Here is a 15,534-nt window from a genome sequence, read left to right as displayed (position 1 = left end):
CAAATATAATAAATAAGTAAATGATATAGTGCATGTATTAGAAGGTGATAGATCCTATACAGAAAGAAGTAAGTCAGGGTAAGGGGCATTGGAAGTACAGGGGGGTGGGTGTGGTAGTTTTTTTAATTATTTATTTATTTATTTATTTATTTAATTTTTTTTTTTTGAGATGGAGTCTTGCTCCAGGCTGGAGTGCAGTGGGTCAATCTCGGCTCACTGCAAGCTCTGCCTCCTGGGTTCACGCCATTCTCCTGCCTCAGCCTCCCAAGTAGCTAGGACTACAGGCGCCCCGCCACCATGCCCAGCTAATTTTTTGTATTTTTAGTAGAGACGGGTTTCACCGTGTTAGCCAGGATGATCTCAATCTCCTGATCTCATGATCCGCCCTCCTTGGCCTCCCAAAGTGCTGGGATTACAGGCGTGAGCCACCGCGCCTGGCCTGGGTGTGGTAGTTTTAAATAGTTACAGCAGATCTCATTAAGAGGGTGACATTTGAGCAAAGATTTGAAGTAGATGAGGAGTTAGTCATTCAGCCTGTTTGAGGGAAAAGAGTTCCAGGCAGAGGGAACAACCAATGCAAGGGTCCTGAGACAGGAAGGTATATGATGTATTTGAGAAATAGCAAGGAAGGCGGTGTGGCAGGAACAGAGTGAGCATGGAGGATGGACGTATGGGGCTTTGTAGGCCATTGCAAGAACTTGGCTTTTACTGTTAGTGGTTGGGAGTAGCTTCAGGGTTTTAAGGAGGAGGGCACATTATGACTTTCATTATAAAAGTATCACTTTGGCTGTTATCTAGGTAGGAATTGATTAAATACCCATTGCTCATAATAAAAGGGAGAAAGTTTTGTAGGATGTCTTCTTATTTCTTAGCAAACATAATTTCATTTTAAAATTTACCTATCATTGCATAGAATAAGAATATGAAGTTTCAACAGCTGCAAGAAGATTAAGAGTGTAGGGCCGGGCGCTGTGGCTCACGCCTGTAATCCCAGCACTTTGGGAGGCCGAAGCAGGCGGATCACCTGAGGTCAGGAGTTTGAGACCAGACTGACCAACATGAAGAAACCCCATCTCTACTAAAAATATAAAATTAGCCGGGCGTGGTGGCGCATGCCTGTAATCCCAGCCACTCGGGAGGCTGAGGCAGGAGAATCGCTTGAACCCAGGAGGCAGAGATTGCGATGAGTTGAGATCGCGCCGTTGCACTCCAGCCTGGGCAACCAGAGTGAGACTCTGTCTCAAAAAAAAAAAAAAAAAAAAAAAAAAAAGAATGTGAGCAATTATGAAATAGGGAGTTATCATAGTGGAAAGAGCTTAGCCCAGAAGTCCCAGCTGTATTTTGAGTAAATAATCTAATCTTCCATGCCTCTCTTGCCACCTTTAAAACTAAGGGATTGGATGAGATGAACTTTGAGATCTAACCCTTAACATTCATTGTTCTATGATGAACAGTTCAGGTGCTAAAACTGCATGTCTCTCTTTAAGTCAGTGTGCTTCTTTTTCTATGAAATCTGTATGAAGTTATTTTCCTATTGTATTGCAGTACTGGTAAGTGTGGCTTCCTACTGTGGCTGGTCTCTTTAAGTGAATGAGATTCTTTACAGTTCCTTTAGCTGTAGTTAGAAAAGGGACCAGCCACAGAAGTCACAGGGAGAGATTGGCTGATCACTGTTTGGAAGTCTCAGTGTGGCAGTTCCATGAGGTAGATTGAGTTCTGGACACTGATTCTTAGTTTTTCAAGTGCAGAAATTCAAGTAAGGCTCGACATACTGATACACACTAACCAAATTAAACACTGATTTAGAAATCACGTTGACAATGTATTAAGGGTGAACTGTAAATGTTATGTGAATCAAAAACTCGTAGAAGTATCAATATATTCTCCGGTGGAAAGCCAACTTCAGTCAGAAGCTTGTTTGTGAGCCCAAAATAGAACAAAAACAGCCTGTTGGGTATTTTTAATGACTAATTTCATCAAACTATATAATCTTATGCATTCATTTCCTCTGCATGTGTATTTCTTCTAAGACAATAAAAAACTCTGCTTACCTGTCATCCTTTTCTTTCTCCCTTTAATCTCTCTTTCTTTATACACACACACACACACACACGTACATAATATGTAAAATATACATGTATGCATATGTAAATATGTAACTGAATAATAGCAAATATATTGAGAATATGACTGCTGCTATGTGTGTGTATATTTGAAAACTGCTTTCAATTTTGTTTTAACTTTCTTAAAATGGAAGCCCAATATATAAAATAGACAGGAAGATACTGAGAACTCAACCAAGTAATATATTTTCCTTTTTGTTTCCAGCCCCCTCTCCCTCATACACAGCAAATGATGGCTGGAGAGGTTACCTTTGAGTCAGCAATCCCCAACCTTTTTGGCACCAGGGACCGATTTTATGGAAGACAATTTTTCCATGGACTGGGGCAGTGGGGATGGTTTTGGGATGATTCAAGTGCATTACATTTATTGTGCTCTTTTTTCTATTACTATTACATTGTAAAATACAATGAAATAATTATACAACTCACCATAATGTGGAATCAGTAGGAGCCCTGAGCTTATTTTCCTGCAGCTAGATGGTCCCCTCTGGGGATGATGGGAGACAGTGACAGATTATCAGGCATTAGATTCTCATAAGGAGCATGCAACCTAGATCCCTTGCGTGTGCAGTTCACAGTAGGGTATTCACTCCTATAAGAATCTGATGCCGGCTGGCTTGGTAAGCGGGGGTACCCGCGGGCCTCCCCAGACAACTGCGTCCTCCGTAGCCCACATAGCCTTGGCACCGCGTGCTGTGGGGGTCCTAGGCCTTCCGCTGCAGGGCCGGGGCGCCGGCGAGGCCGAGGGGCGGGAAGTCACTGCCCAGCCTGGCAGTGTGAATGTGCAAGTCGATCCCCTAACCCAGAAAGCCCCAGGTGTGGTCTATACGGGCGGCCCTGCTCCTGTTTTATTTTTTCAGGACAGGGTCTCGCTCTGCCACCCGGGCTGGAGTGCAGTGGTGTAATCACAGCTCACTGCAGCCTCGACCTCCCGGGCTGAAGTGATCCTCCCCCCTCAGCCTCCTGAGTAACTGGGACCACAGATGCACCCGGCTGATTTTTAATTTTTTTTGGAATTTTTTTTGGTATTTTTTTTGGTATAGATGGGGGGGTGTCTCGCTGTGTTGGCCAGGCTGGTCTCAAACTCCTGGCCTCAAGCGATTGTCCTGTATCAGCCTCCCGAAGTGCTGGGATGACAGGCATGAGCCACTGCGCCTGGCCTCTTTTGAATGGGCCTCCTTGCGTTTCTGTTTCAACGGCTGGTGCTACTTTTTTGGGAGCCCCAAGGCTGTACTGTTTGACTCCTTTTTTCCCCGTCTCTTTTTAACCTAAATTAAAGCTGCCACTGAAGAGCCCCACCATGGAAGACACGCCGTTGGTGATATCAAAACGGAAGACAGAGGTGGTGTGCACGGCCTTCAGCAGCCACATCCTTGTTGTGGTGACCCAGTGGGGAAAATTGGTATCTGTGACCAGGGATAGTCTCTCTGTGGTAGTCCATGCTTATGGGACAAAAATCTGCATACTTCTTGTATTATGGTTCTTCAGGGAAACAGAACCAATACGATGGGTATATGTATATTTAGAAGGAAATTTATTTTAAGGAATTGGCTCATGTGATTTAGGAGGCTGACAAATCAAAACATACAGAGTAGGTTGGCAAGCTGGAGACCAAGGAAAAGCTAATGCTGCAGTTTAAGTCTGAAGGCTATCTGCTGGTAGATGGCCCTCTTTCTTGGTGGAGGTCAATCTTTTGTTCTATTCAGGTCTTCAGCTAGCTGCATGAGGCCTTACCCAGATGATGGAGGGCAATGTGCTTTACTCATAGTTCATCAATTTAAATGTTAATCTCACCCCCCAAACACCCTCACAGAACATTTAGAATAATTTGTGACTACATATCTGGGCACCGTGGCCCAGCCAAGTTGACATATAATTAACCATTGCAATTATGTCCTACTTCAATGCCATATTTTAAGACAATGAAGCCTATTTAAAGCATTACAACCCCATGATGGTGAAGCAGCTGGAAATCACATGATTTGAGGAACAGCTGAAGTAACTAGGAATGTATAGAAATTCTGCCTCGTTTAATCTACTGGGTTTCACACTTATACACAGCCAATATCTGAGTTGCATCATCATTTCTTACTTATATCAGAGTTATAATATGAATGGTAGAGATTTCATAGTCTTTTGGTGTAAAATTGATTTAAGTTCATTTAAAGGCCTTTATCAACAAAATTTCTAAGCTTATAATGCTTTTTTATTTTTTCACTTTCAAGTTCTAGAACTTAAAGATATTCCTTATCCTCCATGGTGGTTTCTGAAAAATATGTGTTGAGCACTGAGTAAAAAATTTGGGGTCATGCGATGACTGATTTTGCGTGGGTCATTGACTCCAGGTGACTTCCTTTTCTGAGCTATCGAAGATCGTTCCTAATTGTGGCAGCCTAGATTTTTGCTGTTACCCATTTCATGTCTATTTCTGTGGCCACATTTCACTTCTAACAAACAAAAGAAACACCGTTATGTTAGGAAAGTTGTTTGGCTATGTTTTTATTATTTTTTTCCTGAGACTTTTTATTAGCCAATAATCCAGAATTTATTGTATCCGTTTTCATTGGAATCGTAGTGACAAGCATCAATATGAGAATTGTAACTCAGACATTCACCTAACGTTTATTTGACTATCTCCTTGTTCCAAATAGCTGTAGGTGCTGGGAATTCAGTAATGAACAAATCATAGAAAAATCCCAGTTGAAAAAAGATAATGTGAGTGGTTATTGCTGATGTTTTGCTTTCATCCTGAGAAATGTTCCTTAATTCTAAACCTATGGACTTGGATATGAAAGGAAAAGTATTCTGTTTTTTATAGCTTCCATCAGCTCCACAGAATAAAATAACTAGTACCCTTTTATAATTTAAAGATTTAGGGAAGAAAAAAATTCACAATAAAATAGTATAATTTCACAATAATAAATATCACCTTGACTATATCTGTATAATTAAAATATTTCTAAGCCATTGCCATTACCTTTTATTTCAGGCTGAATTAAAGATAACTCATTTTCTAAATTGCATAACAAAATAGTCTCTGTAGGACCCTTGGAGCTAGTGTTGTGCAAACTATATCAGTGAAATTTCTGTACCATTTACTAGAATATTTGTTTTACGGAATAGTCTTGGTTTACATAAACTCTTTTCCCAGCGTTCATGGAAGCAAGAGAGTTGAACTGGGATACAGATTTTCTTATGATAGATTCTATTAGAAATGATTAAACAAAAATATGTTTTATATAGATAATACTAAGTGGATTGACAGCATATTGCTGCTGAGATTTTTCTGGGAAGTCTGTCTTTTACAAAACTGTTTGTCTTTTTCAAACATTGATGCCTTATCTGTTCTGAGAACTCATATGTGATATTTTTGGCATACTTGTCCATTTAGGTTGTATGCAACTTTCAGTTTTCCTAAAACTGTATCATAGGTGTTCATTTCAGTTTCTCTAAGATCCATGCAAGACTCATGTTCACTTGGGGCATATGACATGCTTCCTCTCTAAGGCTAGCCCTACCATGTCACATCTTAGGTCTTGGAGGGAGGGATGAAAATTCTTTTAGATCTTCCTCACTTTAGCATCCATTTACTCTTTTCCACACACTATGTTTTATTTTCCCAGAGACCACGAAGTGATCAAATACCAGCTCCCTAAGGAACTCTTTTCAGTTTAATTAGAAAAGAACAGTATTTAGTTCCTTTTTTTTTCTTCTGGAAGTCGTTTCTAGCTCCTGTACCCATCTTCTTCCTCTGTTCCAGTAAGTTATCTTTTGTCCTGTATTGCCAATCAGTCTTCCAGCCCTATCTTACCACATCACATACCTGGATTAAAGTCATTGCAGTAGTAATAAAATTTGACAAATCTGGTTTGCAGACGCATGGCAACTGGAGATAAGGTATGGTGGCATGACTTAGGAATTATTGATTTTTTTTCCTGGTCTGCGTGATTAAATGGTGATCCTTTTCTCAGTTGGGCACTTACCATAGAAAGGTAACTATTGCTTTAGGGACTGTCAATAATAGTATACATGAAGAAAATCAAAAGCCTTGACTCCTGATTGCAACTATGACTGAGTAACTGGTACAAGGCTAACCCTTCGCCATTAACAAATCCCCTGCCACAGAAAGGAAACAAAATTATATGAAACAACTGCTTTCAGATATCGGACAACAGGTCATGAAGGGTTTCACTGTCTGAGAGAAAAAAAAATAAACTAGATAACTGTTATTATTGTCGAGTTTTCTGGTTAGAGGCACTTATTGGGCAAAGGTGCAGAGAGGTGAAACCCAGACAGAGCATAGCAGCCTTGCTGAGATGATGAGACAGATATTAGAGTTTGGAGAGGCACAAACAGCTGAAATGTATGGGTAGAAGACCAAAGAGGAGAGAACTAAGCAGAGAAAGAACTCCAGAAATCTGCATAGGTTCCTTTTGAGTATTTTCTTACTAATCTGCACAAATATAGGGTGAGACTCCACAAGACCAAAGAACAATGACCAGGGAAAGAGCAACTACTGGGAAGCTATAAGCTGAACAAGTATCAGAATTTCACAGGGCTGAACAACCAGGGTGGAAAGACCCTGTGGAACACTCAGGCAATTCATTAGAGATCCCCAAAAGGCCATACCCCTTTTTGGTTTTAGTCCTAAGAAGAAGGGCTAAAACTAGCCTTATAGTAAAATCTCTTCTAGACCCTTCTTAACAAAGTTGAAAAGGAAGTTTCAAAATAGACAATGCAATTCAACATATCCAATATATATATAGATATCAAAAGTTACTAGACATGCAAAAAAACCCATGAAAATGTGATCCCTAACCAGGTTTAAAAAATCCATTAATAGAAACAGTTCTACAAACAAGCAAAATTAATGGACTTGGACTTTTAAAGAGCTATTATAATATGCGTAAAAATTGAGGCTGGGTGCGGTGGCTCACGCTTGTAATTCCAGCACTTTGGGAGTTCGAGGTTGGCGGATCTTGAAGTCAAGAGATTGAGACCATCCTGGCCAACATGGTGAAACCCCATCTCTACTAAAAATACAAAAATTTAGCTGGGTGTGGTGGCGTGCGCCTGTGGTCCCAGCTACTCAGGAGCCTGAGGCAGGAGAATCGCTTGAACCTAGGAGGAGGAGGGTGCAGTGAGCCGAGATCATGCCACTGTACTCCAGCTTGGCAACAGAGCAAGAATCTGTCTTAAAAAAAAAAAAAAAAGTAGGAATGGAGATGGAAGAAAGGAAAAATAACTTAGGCATTGTTTTTTTCTCTCGGTTTCTGCCTTGGAATAAATTCTGGTGCAAGTACAAGGAAGGAAGACAGTAGAGGTAAATTTCTTCTCCCCGTCTTCCTCTGATGGGTCTAGTCTCTGTGTTTTACACCTTCTCTGTGGAGCTCTAGTAGGCTTGCCGAGGTTTACCATGCTGTGGCGACTTGAAAGAAATGAATCAGAAAATGCATAAGGGATGCTTTAGAACAATGAATACCTGCTGACAACCCTGGGACACTGTGGAGTCCAAGAGGTATGGAAAAAAGCAGTGAATGTTTCTCTGTGTCCACAAGAAAGAAAGGGCACAGAATATAGGTGAGAAAGGGGAACTCAACAGACTTGGAGGAGACCTATTCGTGTCCTCAGCCAGGATGAGGAAACCCCTAGGGAAGACGTGGGAAGATCAGAAGAAAATGCTGCCACATCTCAGTAGATTATCAAAACAGTGGGGAGACATGATCTCCAAAGATACCAGCTCCTAAGAATGAGACCAGTTAAAATTCAGAGTATACAACCTCTATCAGGATGGCATGGTGGCATTTAGTTAAGACTCCCATCCCAGCAACAACTAGGGAGGGGGAAGAGGGCAAAAAGAAGGCAATCTTAAATAGTGCTAAGTGCACTATTTATTTTGGTACATCTCAGTTTGTTTCATTTTGGTACATCTCAGTTTGTTTCTTGTTAAACAGGCTGAAATAAAATGATATCCTGCTCCCCAATTGCTTTTCTAAACATGTAGCTTTAGATTCATTACTGAATAAGTTTAGAAATGTACTTATTTCTGTAGAGAAATATGAAACCAGCCAACAAATTCGTGTGAAGCTAATGCACTTTGTGTAGGTAAGCAATTTACAAAGTAATATGTAGGTATCTTATTGAAAGGAAAGGTAAAAAAAGCATCATAGACAGCTAAAAAGAAATGATCTTCTCTATCATTTTAAAGATGTGATGATTAAATACTTGCATACTTCACTTTGTCTTATCTGCACATACACAGCTGCAATAAAAAGCTCCATCTACCCTATCAGTGTGATCTGAGAGAACGGAATACTATGTCTACTTGGTTAAAGCTTTTCTTCTCTAAACATCAGGACGATTTGAGGAAAATACAAATCTAAGCTCAGTTCTAATAGTTCCTTGCCACTCACTTGGAAAAATTCACTGTGGGTTGCAAGTTCATGTAGTAGTATACCTGGTTAAAATAGCTCTACCATTGTTACCTCATCATACTATAATTTCTTTGGGACATGAACTTACATTTATACAAGATTTTATTATAAAATGCTATCTAATTTAGGGATACTTAAATTTTGTTGGTTTTTTTGTTGTTGTTGGTTTTTGTTTTTTTGTTTTTTTGACAGAGTCTCGCTCTGTTGCCCAGGCTTGAGTGCAGTGGCACGATCGATCTTGGCTCACTGCAACCTCCACCTCCCGAGTTCAAGCGATTCTCCTGCCTCACCCTCCTGAGTAGCTGGGACTACAGGCCTGCGCCACCACACCTGGCTAACTTCTGAATATCAAGCTGAAATTACTATCAGATATCTTGCCACCACATAGAGGCTTTGAGTGAAGTCTGCATGGAGGAGAACAGAGCTGAGAGATGGAAAGATACTGAATCCCAGTGACGTCCTTTGAGATGTCGGATCAAGCTGAGCTGGGCGTGAAGATAGAGCTACTCCTATACTTTTAAGATACGTAAGTTAATGAATTCCCTTGTTTGCTTGGATTAGCTTGATTATATTTTCTGTTACCTGCAGCAAGAGTCCTACTATCTTGAGTATTTCACACTTGCTCTCCAGATTCGCTCTCTATTTTTTTTTTCCAACCTTCTCTGTGCCTGGGGACTTACCTGTAAGGATTTTATCAAACAACACATTTGCCCTCTGGCTTCTGATTGTGTTCAGCCAGTGGCAATCTCCCTAGAGAGGGAGGTCAGAACACATATACTCTAGGGGCTCTCCCTGCTAGATCACAATAGGTTGAATGGTTCTTCTTTTAAAGGCTGTTGATCCTGTCAAGTTCCCTTTCCTCTCCAGGTTTGAGTAGCCATCTTCTCCCTGTACACGTCAGATCCAGGGGTGTTATACCTTCTCACAATTGCAAGCTCTGGAATAAAACATTATCCCTAACTGGTTTCCCTTAGCCCTTCCCATATTTCTGTAAATAGCGCCTCTATTAAATTCTTCTCAATTATACAGTTTGAGTGAGCTGTCTCTTTCTGCCAGGAGCCAGAGTGATACATACTCCTTTCATTTTGGTATTCAAAATAAGTGGAAAATGCAGTAATTTTAAAAGACAAAATCAGATTAGCCGTTTGAACAATTTGTTGCTTGATAGTGAATGCCCAATTTAGTATCATGATAAGATTTTAGAATTTTTGCAATACATGGAATTTTAGGAAGTCGGTGGTGAAGGGAACTGAAGGCTGTTGGCATCTACATGAGTGGGGACTTACTCTAAGATTTTGGATTATTTTCTAGTCTACCACTCACAGAAACTACCTTTTAGTGCAACCACGGTGGAACCCTGCCATAGTATCTCTAGGTAAGCATCACTATGCTCTTATAAATTTATATTTTCACTTCTCCAGGTCTTAAAAAGAGGACTGCTTGAATTTTTTGTGAATAAATGAATAAAGGAAATAATTTTAAGACGCACACTGAAATCTACACTCAGTGAATTTACATCTCATGATTTATAAGAACGAACTTTCCTTAGGTCTTTATATAGTTCAGAAGGACACAGCAACAAGTATGCTAATTTCAAATTTATTCACTGAAGCAAGTTCTGAAGAAGTCAACTAGGTATCATGTAATTACTCTGTATATTTTAGGTGTTAAGATTAATTTAAGATGATTTATCACTCTAACTTTTTACCGTGTTAGGCTTTTCTTCAATTAGTCTGAATTCATGAGCCCTGATGAGCTTTTTTAGTGATACAATATTTAAAAGATTAACTACATTGAACATATGTAATGGATTAATAGCAGTGTCTATTCAATATTAGCTTGAGGCTATGGAGTATATTCAGTCGTCAACATGAAGCAAAATGTTATTTCTGCTTTGAATGGAGAATACTAAATTAGTCAAGACACTTTCTCATCTCATCTGCCTTTCCCTGACTCTTCACTTATAGTAGCAGTATTTTATATTGGACAACAGTTCAAACTAGTAATAAATATATGATTGCCATATTCTTCTGAACCACAATATCTATTAATGTTGCTAATCAAACAAAATATTTGGATTGCCCCAACCTAAGAAAAAAAAATTTAAGCCATAAAGTTGATAGGTGTATCCTGTCATACGTATAGCATACTTCCTTTCAATCCATTTCAACAGCAAGCTTAAAAAATATGTGCCAGTCTTCAGGGAAATATAATAGATAAATAGATAAGAATATTAATGTTATAATTAACATTACATAAGAGTTCTGTAATAGGAATTAGGGATTCAGTTTATGAAAGTCAAAAGGTGGTGATAAGTAGCATATTTTCACCTTCCAAATAAAGGAAAAGCTCAAACTTGACAAATACAAACATGGTAGGGTTTTTTTCTTCTCAGTCATAAGTCAGTGAATAGATAGATAGATAGATAATTCCTATAGTGTAGAATTCTGCCAGGCACCTTTGTTGATTCAAAAGTACAAAGAAATATGATTCCTGCTCTTAAGGACAGTGTAATCTAATCTAAAAGAAATGAACTATTAACACAAGCCCTCTAGTAATCCAGCCCTCTGAAATGTTATGGCTTCTTATACTGCCTTGTGTTAATAGTTCACCTCTCTTAAATTAGATTACACTTGATGAACCAATATTGACACATTATTATTAGCAAAAGTCTGTGGCTTGCATTAGGATTCACTTTTACAAAGTCTTGAGTTTTGAGAAATGTATAATATCATGTGTTCACCATTACAGTATCATACAAAATAGTTTCATCACCCCCCAAATCTCCTATGTTCCACCATCCCTCCATTCCTCCCCTAAGCCTGGAAACCACTAATCTTTTTCCTGTCCTCATAGTTTTACCTTTTCCAGGATGTCATATAGTTGGAATCAAATAGTATGTAGCTTTTTTAGACTGCCTTTTACTTAGCAATATACAATTAAGTTTCCCCCATGTCTTTTGTGGCTTGATATCTTATTTATCTTTTTAAAAATCACTGAATAATAGTATATTGTATGATGTACCACAGTATGTTTATCCATTCACTTATTGAAGGATAGCTTGGTTGCATCCAGAAACCACAGTGCTGAGTGATTAATGCTGTAAGAAAGATATGCAGGGTGTTAAAATGAAGAATGAGTTTGGCGTTTAGAGGAGGCTTCATGGAGGAGGTGACACAAGCTGAGTCTTGAGGGATTAGTAGGAATAGAAAGGTATACTGGGGCAGGGGTCAGGGGAACAGGGAACTATAGGTAGAGGAGAAAGAAGACAGAGATGTGAGACAGCATGGCACATGTAAGGCACTGCAGAAGCCCAATATGGCTGTGTCATCATGCAGGCTGGAGCTGGGCTAGAGGAAGCATAAGAGACTATCCTAGAAGGACTTTGTATACTAAAGGGTTTAGATTTATTCTGGATAAATGGAGAGCTGTGGAAGGATTTTAAAGGGAAGAGTGATTTAAAAAAACAATAACGTGGCTAATAGAAAACTTTAAATTACATATGTGTTCACGTTATATTTCTATTGGCCAGTTTCTATTTGGATATCCTGTCATCAGTTTGAAAATTCCATGTCTAAAATGAAATGTATCATTTTGCTCTCAAAACCAATTCTTCTCTTTTCTATTTCTGCTGGTGGTGTCATAACCCATCTTCCCATTCCCTCATTACCCTAAAATCTGGCTCTACTAAAACATACCAATAGCCTCCTAATGAATATGGAACACTTCATGAATTTGCATGTCGTCCTTGCACAGAGACCATGCTAATCTCCTCTGTATCATTCAAATTTTAGTGTATGTGCTGATGAAGCAAGCACCTAATGTTTTTGTGATCCTCATTTTCATTGGTCTTTTTTTCCTACTGCTTCATGCAACTGAATCTCTACTTTCTTGATTATCTTCCTCCTTTGACTTCTGTAACTCTGAGCTACTACAGTTCCTATCCAATTTCTCTGATTACCTTATCCCTCCCTCTTTCTTACACTGGCTTCTCTTCTTCTTCATACCTTAAAGATCTAGCCACATGCTCTGCTTTGTCTCCCTTTCCTCCTCTTCAGCTATCTCATCTATTGTAATGACATAACCATTACATAAATGAAAATGATCACATTACCATCTCCAGCCTCAACGCTTCTTTTTAGCTGCAGTATTGCATCTGCAGTTTTCTGCCAGATGTTTCTATTTGGACATCCTGTCATCAGTTTGAAAATTCTATATCTAAAATGAAATGCATCATCTTGCTCTCAAAACCAGTTTTTTCTTTTCTGTCTCTGCTGGTGGTATCATGATTCTCTTTATCACCCAGCTTGAAATCTCTGATTTAAGTTGAACTCTTTCCTTTCTCCCTAGCCTCTCCCATTCCTCCAGTCATGAAAACCTAAAGACTCTTCCCTCCCAATGTCCCTGTATCCATTCCCTTTCTCTGGTCCCATGGATAGGTGTCCTCACATGCTACACAGTCAGCTGCTGCTTTCTGAACCCAGAGTATTTGGGACTATGACATGGATATGAAACACAAGGTATGGGGTGGGGAGTGAGAATGGCAGTTCCTTAGATAAATGCTCCAAAGTGATTTATTCACAGTACGTTTTGAAGTTGCTGACAGAACACGAATGAAACTAGTGATTAAAAAAAGAGCTGTTCTTATATAGTCATGGTCAGAGATGAAATTCTTTATTTGGAGGTAAAGAGTTAAATGTAGACATACAGGCAGGAAAAAAACCAGCATGAAAGCACAGTATGTACATTAGAAGAGTTGAAGAGAAATGAGCCTTATCATGCAAACCACACTGACTTTGAAACATATTGCAGTCATACTGTTCTGAAATTCTTATTGTAGGATACATATTGAGATTGTCAGAAAGGCTGTGTGAACACTGGGGCTTTTGCAGCACTGACAATATTTTTACCCATTTTGTTGCTTTGGCTTTTGAGCTCTCTTCCCTTCCTTCCTTCCTTCCTTCCTTCCTTCCTTCCTTCCTTCCTTCCTTCCTTCCTTCCTTCCTTTCTCTCTCTCTCTTTCTTTCTCTCTTATTTTTTTTTTAATGGAAAAGTGGTTCCTGAAGAGACAAAAGCCACTCCATGCGTTCTTTAATTGTTTGACACCTTTCATATGATATGGCCACAAGACACTCTATAATTCTCAAAGATATGAGACAGAAAACTGCAAAGAAGCAAAGTGTAAGGGTCTTTGGGTAGCCCTAGGTAGAAGTTACTTAGGTAATTCAAATGAAATAAAAACACTATATAATACAAAGTTGTATTTGAGTTTGGGCAGGCTGGTCAGAGATGACAATGCGAAGAGACTGTGTGCCTTTTTTTGTTCCTACTATGACACACTAGAGACGCATGACACAGTACGCGGATCCTTCAAGTTCTCCAAAAACACTTAAGACAGATTGTTACTTTTAGTGTATCTCCCAATAAAAACTTTTGCTTCTTTGTTGTGTAAGTCTGTGACATCATTCTGATGTTATTTATCTTAGTTAAAGAATCAGTGAGTACAAAGCTGGGCTTGAGCAAGGATGTGTTATTTTTATTTTGATGTACCCAGTGTCATGTTTCTGCCCTTCAATCAGACTCCCATTACGCTTATGGTTTTTCATCTTTTCATGCATTTTTAAAGAGAAATATTCCTTATACTTGTATCATTCACTTATGTTTTAGTTTACTGACTCTCAAACTTTAGTGTGCATAAGTGTAACTGGAGGAGCTAATTTGAAATGCAGGTTACAAGTCCCTAGTTCCACAGATGCCAATTCAGTAGGCCTGGGATAAGATTTTTACTAGATTCTCTGTAGTTATTGTGATGCAGTATGCTGCAAGATCATACTGTGAACAACACAGGTATAGTGAATTTGAGAAAATTTCTTCTCATTCCTAAGTTATTGTGTGCATATTATTTCCTGTTTTTCATTTTGGAACACAAGTTTTATGTCCCTGCACATGGAATTTCAGATGACAAATGGTGTGAGAAATATTTAGGAACAGAGCAAGTAGAAGCCTACTTGGTATGTGAAGGTGATGCCAATTTGTCAAGACCAGCTCGATCAGGGAGATTCTAACCCAGTGGCACTAGAGGAATTAAAGACACACACACAGAAATATAGAGGTGTGAAGTGGGAAATCAGGGGTCTCACAGCCTTCAGAGCTGAGAGCCCCGAACAGAGATTTACCCACATATTTATTAACAGCAAGCCAGTCATTAGCATTGTTTCTTTTTTTTTTATTATTATACTTTAAGTTTGAGGGTACATGTGCACAATGTGCAGGTTAGTTACATATGTATACATGTGCCATGCTGGTCAAAAAAATTTACAAGCATTGTTTCTATAGATATTCTACTAACTAATAGTATCCCTTATAGGAAATGGGATTAACTAGAAGTATCCCTTATGGGAAACGAAGGGATAGGCCGAAATAAAGGAATAGGTTGGGCTAGTTAACTGCAGCAGGAGCATGTCCTTAAGGCACAGATCGCTCATGCTATTGTTTGTGGCTCAAGAATGCCTTTAAGTGGTTTTCTGCCCTGGGCGGGCCAGGTGTTCCTTGCCGTCATTCCAGTAAACCCACAACCTTCCAGCGTGGGCATTATGGTCATCAAGAACATGTCACAGTGCTGCACAGATTTTGTTTATGGCCAGTTTTGGGGCCAGTTTATGGCCAGATTTTGGGGGCTTGTTCCCAACACCAATTTAAAGAAAAGTTTAAAGTATTAAAATGGTGTTGAAATCCATTTCCTCTAGATGGCTTACTTATTGTTTTTATTAAATACCTGAAGTAGAAATTATTTATATAACCAATCAGTGAAACAGTGAGGCTAGGATGAGCCAAGTGAAGAGATGGGCAGGATCCCACGTTTACTTGCTCATTCATTTTTCCATTATTTTTGAGGAAAAAAAAGTATTACTGACATTGATCAAGAAAGGCCCCCCTTTTTATTGTGGTAAAATGTGCATAACAAAATTTACCATTTT

General features: G+C 39.2%; 1 long non-coding RNA gene and 1 other non-coding gene across 4 annotated transcripts in view; one reads left to right on the top strand and one right to left on the bottom strand.

Annotated features, from left to right (window-relative positions):
* LOC107970850 (uncharacterized) overlaps positions 1 to 15,534 on the top strand; it is a 293,982-nt gene that overhangs the window by 8,182 nt on the left and 270,266 nt on the right. For 2 of the 3 annotated variants that reach the window (XR_010155393.1, XR_010155394.1), the window contains exon 2: positions 8,770 to 9,083. This is a non-coding gene — a long non-coding RNA (uncharacterized LOC107970850). Of the gene's footprint in view, positions 1 to 8,749; positions 9,084 to 15,534 lie in introns of all 3 variants that reach the window. The other variant, XR_010155392.1, reaches the window with a different exon arrangement.
* Positions 12,269 to 12,375, bottom strand: LOC112208737 (U6 spliceosomal RNA). The gene has a single exon (XR_002943313.1). It is a non-coding gene; the product is annotated as a U6 spliceosomal RNA (small nuclear RNA).

Source organism: Pan troglodytes, chromosome 2 (genome assembly GCF_028858775.2).
Source record: "Pan troglodytes isolate AG18354 chromosome 2, NHGRI_mPanTro3-v2.0_pri, whole genome shotgun sequence".
Classification (NCBI taxonomy): Eukaryota; Metazoa; Chordata; class Mammalia; order Primates; family Hominidae; genus Pan; species Pan troglodytes.
The sequence above is the reverse complement of the archived record's forward strand: the minus strand, read 5'-3'. Positions and strand labels throughout refer to the sequence as shown.